The 8,612-nt window shown below is 44.0% G+C and overlaps 1 pseudogene; it reads left to right on the top strand.

Moving 5' to 3' along the window:
- The first annotated feature begins 2,704 nt into the window (after nucleotides 1-2,704).
- LOC136646520 (5S ribosomal RNA) lies at nucleotides 2,705-2,825 on the top strand (annotated as a pseudogene).
- The last annotated feature ends 5,787 nt before the right edge of the window (nucleotides 2,826-8,612 follow it).

Here is an 8,612-nt window from a genome sequence, read left to right as displayed (position 1 = left end):
CACTCCAGGTGGTGGGCGTGGTCATCTACCATCACCCTGCCCCCACTGGTTTTTTGGCTCTACCTTTTGATAGAATAAAGATATTTCAACACAGTTTGTTTCATTGCATTCTGCATGAAATTACACATTTATTGATATATAACATGATGGTATTATTTTTACAAACTGTGATTTTGGTCACTAGTGGTGTCACCTCCCCCCAGGGTGTCAACTTACTAACACCTTATTGGAGCAGTTCTCAAACTTTTAGCACTGGGACCCACTTTTTAGAATGACAATCTGTCAAGGATCCATCATAAAGCAAATTAAAATAAATAATAATAATTAAATTAAAGTAAAACAAATAATTAAATAAGGGGAAGCCAGCCCTGTTCCACCAAGTGAATTTTCTCTGTAGCCTGCCTGCAATACCACCCCCACCCCAAAAAAGAATCATAAGATTTTCACCCCTATCCAATACCCAGTTCAATTTAAGTTCTTATATTTCAAGCATATCACTATCAGGACCCACCTGGCTTTGCAAGTCTGAGAGCCCAATCCTATGCCTGTCTACTCAGAAGTAAGTCCCATTACAGTCAGTGGGGCTTACTCCCAGGAAAATGTGGATAGGATTGCAACCTAAAACAGAATAAAATTCACTTTACCCTGTCAAGTCTCTGTTTCATTCTTTTTACTGGGGGGGGGGCTGCCTTCTGGAGCATTTGTTGAGCTCCAGTTGCATCAAATCAGGACCATTCTGGTGGCCACACATTTCCCTTTGCCTGACCTGCCCAGGAGCCAAGGCACGTTTGCTTACTCATGAGTAAACGCGACCATGTGGCTTAGTTTCACTTTCCATGGGGCTCAATACATTTGCCAGCTTAGAGGGAGGTACCTCCTTCACTGGTGTTTTTTTGGGGCTACATTCATTGGATCAGGACTATTCAGGTGTTGTAGTATTTCTCTCAGCCTGCCCTTTCTGAGGAACTATGTTCACCTACTCACGAGTAAACACGGGATATGGCTCGGTTTCATTTTCCATTGGGCTCCATGCATTTTTTGTTTTTGGGTTTTTTGTCAATAACTTTTGATAGAAAGGAGATATTTCACTCCTGTTTACTTCATTGCATTCTGCTGGAAATTCCACATTCAACGGTATATAACACGATGGGGTTACACCTAACCACTGTGATTTTAGCGCGTCACCCCCCCAGTGCGCGTCAGCCCCCCCTTGCACGTCACCTGGTGCGGCCTGCACCCCCACACCCCCCTAGCGATGCCACTGCTCCTTAAACAAAAGAGGAGACTTTCTGGGATGAACATTCTATCATTGCGCATGCACAAAATTCTGCATATACAATGTCAGGTAAACAACTTTGTTTATATTGAAAATAATGCCAGCTAAACACCCATATTATGATCCCACTGCAATCAGCAGCAAAATTCTAAATTACATGGACTGTTCTGGTTAGATGTTCTATGGTGCTATGGGCAGCAATAACATGATGAGGTGATGTTTACTAAGCTTTTCTACCAACTCAACAGAAGCAGCTTCTACAAACAGTCACAATATTTAAAAAAAATGGACTCCATGTGCTTGAAAGCATGTCTGATGTATATCACAATGTTCTGCACCACAAACACATTCTAGAAAAGCCCATTTATCAGCTGGGCATGGTAGCTCTCTCCTGCAAACAAGAGTTTAGAGAACTTTTGACTTTTTTATAAGATGGTCAAATCACATTTGATTTGCCAAATCTCATACTGGAAAACTGAGCTAACTGTATATTTCAAGTGCCTCACAACACAATCCTATCCCCCACCATTGATGATGATGTAGTGCACACTGGACCCAAATGGTGGGAGGGGTGACCAAAAGGCCAACCAGAGGTAAGTAAAAGACTTTTGTACTTATTTTTGGGTAGGCCTCCTGGCTACTTATGGATCTCCTTGGACACACAGCTGGTATGAGGCCAAATGAGCAAGGTGGGGTGAAAAATGGGGTATAGGATGGGGTGTGCAGATTTGCTGAGATCCACCCACTCCAGCCCTCTTTGGCTGGTTCTACATGCAGTTAGTAGAAGCAATGTACCATTTATGTGTACAGAGGAAATTAACAGAATGGTTTACCTGAAACAGTTCAATGAAGAAAAAATTGGATTTGTATTGGGAAACTTTAGACTTGAGTCTCACCTCTATCAAGGACTCACTGGCTCACCTTTGTTGAGTGATTATGACCTTATTTGCACCCACAGTAGTGGGGAAACTGCTTCTCCATGAAGTGATCTCACCCTGCTCTAGGTATATGTGACTGTGAATGAAGTAAACATGTTGAACAAGAGGCTCAGTCGCAAGAGGCTAATGACTTTACCCTCCCCCCTCCCCCCACCCTTCAGCCTTGTCCACCCTCCTGCACAGTCTTCTTATCTTTTAAACCCTCCCACTCCTCCAAGCGTCACCCTCGCCTAATCCTCATGTTTGGCCATCAGATATGAGGTTTCATTTTCACAAATCATAGGGACATTGATATGAAAATCAAATTGCAGGCATTGCTAAATATACCACATAAAGATAGAACACTGTTTTTTGAAAGGTATTACTCTCATAACATGCAATATTCATTTTGACAATTGGATCCTTTAATTTCACAAAGCCAAATGAAGAAAATTGTATTAATAGCCATGTTAACTTTTTGATGTCATTATTCCAAGTCCTATAATTCCTCCTGTGTAGCAATGCCCAGCCTTGCACATGCCTGATCTCATCTGATCTCAGAAGCTAAGCAGGGTCAGGCCTGGTTAGTACTTGGATGGGAGATTGCCTGGGAATACCGGGTGCTATAGGCTTATACCATAGTCTTTCGAGACTGAAGGTTGCCACCAAACCAATTCCTCCTGTGTAATGAAAATTCTACACGGTAACCTCAGGGCATTTCTATTTTTAGGGCATTTGCTTCACAAGGTTTTCAAAGAACCAAACAAATTTGAAAATTAACCTTGAAGTCCTATAGCCCAAAGTCACGTTTGTTCATGAAACAAGTGATACAAAGAGAGGAACCTTCAGGGTACTAGGCAAAAATGTTATAAAATGCAAGTATTTTCGTACAATTTTACTTTTTAACCCAGGGCTGTTTCTAAAGATATATCATTGGAAAACTCTTCCCATGACTTCTGATGTCAATGTGAACAAGCCAGACAGCCACAGGACATTGTTTTATAAGGACCATATTGAGAAAGCATTGGAAGACTGCTGTTTAGTGTCTCTTCTCTTTGGGAAAGGGAGAGAACTATATATAGCTCATTATACTGAAATTTATGAGAAAGGCATGCTTTGTGTGAAAGAGTTTCCAAGACATGCAGCCCAATCCAACAAGCTGCCCTACAATAGCAGAATAGAGTTCCACTGTTGTGAATGCTTTTACAGTGATGCACGCAGAGCACTGCCGGCAGCCATTTAGGAGCCACCACAAACAGTACACAGTTCTGGCTGAGTGGTGGTGGCCATCCCTGATCTCCCAGTCCTGTAAGTTGGCACTAGGGGCACGCAGGGAGCAGGTTGTGGGTGGGGAGGGAGAGGAATGGGTGAGTTTCTAGGCTGGGAGGGGGAGGGCAAGAGGTAGTTTGGAGAAGGAAGGGAGTTCATCATAACTTGTGATGAGGTTCACCAGTGTGTGCTAGCTCTAGAGGTCTGAAGAGACCCAATGATGATGTGGGGCTTACCCCTTACCTTGAGGAGGCATTCATGACTGCCCCACAACCACATGATGCAGCATGCACCCTGCTGGCATGCATTAGTTAGGATTGGTCTCATGGACAGCAAAATGAACTGGCCCTGTGTGGAGAAGCAGCAATAATTTAGTTCCAGGCCAGAGATTCAAACTGAAAACAATTTATGCACCTGAGGGATTTTGGAAAGGAGACAATGTACTTTAGCAACAGATCAGGATTGCTGAGGCACAACCAAGGCAAAGCAAGGGTGTCAAACATATAGAAGGTAGAGTTTGCTGTGTCAAAAATGCTTTTACCCCAACTCAGACTTAAATTTTGACACCAAACATTTACTCCCAAACTGAAGGTTTTTGATGGTGGTGAGGGGGATGTTTGTGTCATTAGCTAGTCTCCTCTGCCATAGCCAGATCCAGGTTCACCATCACTTCTCTGCCAAAGCCTAGCAGCCTCACTTGCACCTTTTAACTCCTCTAAAACTATCAGTTCATCATCTGTAAACCATCACATAAGACACTTTTTCTGTTGTACGTTCCTACAGCTATTGTACAATTGGATTATAGAATGTTCTAAAGCCGAAAGCAGTCATTTTCAACCACTGTGCCATGGCACACTGGTGTGCTGTGAATGGTCTGCAGGTGTGCTGCTGCAGCTTGAGGGAGGGTCATTTATTATTAGGGCCATTGGGAGATGTGACACCCCCATGAACAACATGGTGTGCCTTGTCAAATTGTCAAAAGACTGATGGTGTGCCTTGATAATTTTAGTACCTTGTCAGTGTGCCATGAGAAAGGTTGAAAATCACTGGTCTAAGGAACCTGTGCATTGTGTGTCTTTTCAACATTGGACTAGAAAAAACATTGGAAAAGCATCTAGGAAAATCAGTACAAAAAATGAGAATAAATCAAAGTTACATTGACATTCATTCATTCAAATCATGTTCAAGAAATGAAGGTTTAGGAATTGCCAACCATGTAAATAGAGCTCTCATCTCCACAAGATAATGAAAAGTAATATATATCCCAGGGTCATTCTCTCACTCTAGCAGCTATCCTCAACAGCATCTCAACAACCATTCATGTATTGATAGATTAAAATGTCTGTCTATTAAATACTCAGCCAACTAAGGGCCCAATCCTATCCAATTTTCCAGTGCTGGTGCTGCTGTACCAATGGGGTATGCACTGCTTCCTGTGTTGGGGAGACAGTCACAGAGACCTCTTCAAGGTGTGGGAACATTTGTTCCCTTAGCTCGGGGCTGCATTGTGGCTGCACCAATGGTGGAAAATTGGATAAGATTGGGCCCTCTGAAACAAAGAGTTAAGGTGGAAAAGGGAATCCCTTTCTGTCCTCAATCCACTTTCCTGGGCCCACTTGGACTTGCAGCAGCAAAATTGCTGTCACAGGTCCAAGTAGATCCATCATAGTAGCAGAGGCTTATCCCGGGGCAAGGGAACAAATGCACTCTTACCTGGAGGAGACCTCTGTGACTACCCCACTTATGCAGCATTTTCAGGGAAGGGAGTGGACTCGGCAGGGGGCTGTTTTGGGAGCAAGAGAGGGTAGATTATGGTGGCGGCGGCAGCACATGCCGGGATCTTACCCCTCTTCCTGGTCTGGCCCCCTGAGGCTCCTCAGAATTCTGCCAGCTAAATAGCTGAAAGGATCATGGGATATGGGGAGAAACGGACTTTCCTTTTGTATTTAGTTAAGGAATGGTTTTATTTATTTGCAGTGGCATAGTCAACGAGCACACCACCCCGGGCCACACAGGTCAGCCTGCCACACCCACGCACCACCTGAAAGTAACTGCAGTATCATGATGACATCACTGCAATTTCATCCGGTACGGCCAAGCAGCCGCACCGAGGAAGACTCCAGGGACAAGTTTCGCCTGCCTCTAGAGCCTTTGTCAGCATGGTTGGAGCTGAGCCAGCTGCTTCAGAGGAAGTGGCCAGCTCCGCTCCAGCTGCGCCACACTGAGGAAAGCTCCGGGGATGGATTCTGCTGGCCCCTGAGCCTTCCTCGGCATGGCTGATTGGCTGCAATTACTTCAAGCACAATTGCCACACCTGAAGCAATTGCTGCCAATCAGCTGCACTGAGGAAGTTTCCAGAGGTGGCCCACCCCTGAAACCTTTCTCAGCATGGTCACTGCGAGAGAGAAGCTGGCCTCTCTCCTGATGAGATTCACTGCACCTCCACATGGAGGGGGCAACACGGCTGACAGCTGCTGCAGAGGTGGCTGAGAATCATCTCTGCAGCAGTTCCCGGCAGCGATGTTGTCCCCCAGGGAGGGGGAGACTAAGGACCCAATCCTATCCAATTTGCCAGTGCCAGTGCAGCCATGCCAATGGGGCATGCACTGCATCCTGTGGTGGGGAAGCAGTCACAGAGTCCTCCTCGAGATATGGAAATACTTGTTCCCTTACCTCAGTGCTGCGTTGTGATTGCACCAGTGCTGGAAATTTGGATAGGATTGGGCCCTAAGACTGCAATCCTATCCACACTTTCTTGGGAGGAAACTACATTGACTATATTGGGACTTACTTCTGAGTAGACAGGCATAGGATTGAGCTCTTAATCTGCCGCCTGGTACCAGGTGGTACTGTAGCTTCATAGGCAGCTACGCAACTGTTTATTTCACGTATTTAGAGCCCACCTTCCACCTTTTCCAACAAGAGGGCACTCAAGGCAGCCAACAATATAATGAATAATGGAACAAAATACAGCATAAAGCAAAATCTAACAAAAAACAAAATAATAATAATAATAAATAAACTTTATTTTTATCCCGCCCTTCTCCTCAAAGGGACCCAGAGGTGACAAAAGCCAACAACTCACAAAAAACAAAGCCAATAACAAAATAAGAAAACCCTAGAGCAGTGTTTCTCAAACAGTGGGTTGGGACCCACTAGGTGGGTTGCGAGCCAATTTCAGGTGGGTCCACATTCATTTCAATATTTTATTTTTAATATATTAGACTTGATGTGGTATGTGACATCACATGGTATGTGACTACATTGGGGGAAATGTTACAGACCTGTACTTTTAATAAGCTACTATTTAATAAGCTACAATGGTAGTAAATGGGACTTACTCCTGGGTAAGTGTGGGTAGGATTGTAGCCTAGGATTGTTAAAAATTTTCCTGCTTGATGATGCCACTTCCGGGCATGACATCACTTCTGGTGGATCCTGACAGATTATCATTCTAAAAAGTGGGTCCTGGTGCTAAATGTGTGAGAACCACGGTCCTAGAGAACAGCCCACTAGTCTCTACTAACATTAAGCCCCAGACACTAACCCAAAGAGATAATCTAAGATCTCTATCCAGTGGCTCCACCTGGCTCTGACCCTTCAAAGGTATTTAGGGAAAAGAGGGTATATTGATATATTTGGTTTCTGTGGCTTAGGAGCATCACTGTCAGAGGCATATTGTGTAAAACTCATTGACTGGCTGCAGACAACCCAAGGCTTCATATTTCCCTCCCCAGAATTCCCAGCTTGCAGTAGAGTTCCCTCAAACAACAGTGAAGGGCTATGTAGGAGAAAAACTTTGGCAAGCCAGACATGCTTACGGCTGATTTTATTTTTTACAGTAAAAAGGCAAGATTCTTCACATAGATTGTTGACCACAAGTTAACAATTGTGTACTTGTGGTTAACAATCACAAGTGATTGTGGGTTGAATACTTCAACTTTTGCTATAACTGGCTAACAACTGGACATCATGTGAGAAAATCACCCTGTTTATTTTGTTTTCAATGGAACACTGTGTAGGGTAGTTGCTCCAAAGAATGTAACCTTAAGCCTTGTTCTCCTCTTGCAAAATTCAGTGAAGAAATGAAACTGTTTGAAAGCCTTGCTGCTGTTCTTTGTTTCAATTTGCTACAGCTCAGCTCCTCCAATTCTCCTTAATTGAGTTAGAGCTTTAAAAGAAAACAAAATACCTGTTGGATATAGTGGCAATGGAAAAGGTGCTTTAGAAGAGAGTGACCACAATGTCTACTGGGCTGGGGCACTTGCCTTATGAGGAAAGACTTCAAAGTTTGGGGCTCTTCAGTTTCATGCCCACTTCCATCATAAATGCACAACCATGTCCTAGTGGTGGCCATTTTGTCCCCCATATGTCCCAGGTGGGCACAGCCATTTTCTTTTCCCCATATGTCCTTTTCAAAAAATAGCCACCACCATGAAAAACAAATGGGGAAAATGAACTGAAGAGATTCCCCAAATGGGTTCCAAAGTGTGTGTGTGTGTGAGAGAGAGAGAGAGAGAAAGAGAGAAAGAGAGAGAGAGAGAGTAAGACATGGGTGAGGTGACTGACAGCCCCATATTCCTTTCCTTAAACCATGAGTTCCTGAACTGTGGGTCAGGACCCACTGGTGGGTCACAACCTGATTTTCGGTGGTTTGCCAAGGGTGATGAAAAGATAACTAATTGCCTCAAGCCCTGAGGCTACTGAAAAATAAAATACTGCAGCTGCTAATTATCCTGCAAAGAGCCCAGCTGCTGCAGTTTACAAGATAGCTGCTAACTGCCCTGCAAAGAGCTGAGCTCCTGCAGTTTGCAAGCTTGTGTAAATCGAGAGAGAGAAAGTTTGAAAGACTTTTTTCTGGTTATTATTATTATTTATTGATAAACAAACAAAATATTTATTTCTAGATCTTCTTTTTAAAAAGACTGGTAAACCTTGGTGGGTCCCAATAGAATGTTGAAGTAGTGATAACAAGCAACTGTTACCCTGCACATGCCTGATCTTGTCTGATCTCGGAAGCTAAGCAGGATCAGGCCTGGTTAGTACTCGGATGGGAGACCACCTGGGAATACCGGGTGCTGTAGGCTTATACCATAGTCTTTCGAGACTGAAGGTTGCCAACCAACCATCCTGGTGCTAAAACGTTTGGG

The sequence above is a fragment of the Tiliqua scincoides genome, chromosome 3 (genome assembly GCF_035046505.1).
Source record: "Tiliqua scincoides isolate rTilSci1 chromosome 3, rTilSci1.hap2, whole genome shotgun sequence".
In the NCBI taxonomy this organism is placed as follows: domain Eukaryota; kingdom Metazoa; phylum Chordata; class Lepidosauria; order Squamata; family Scincidae; genus Tiliqua; species Tiliqua scincoides.
The sequence above is the reverse complement of the archived record's forward strand: the minus strand, read 5'-3'. Positions and strand labels throughout refer to the sequence as shown.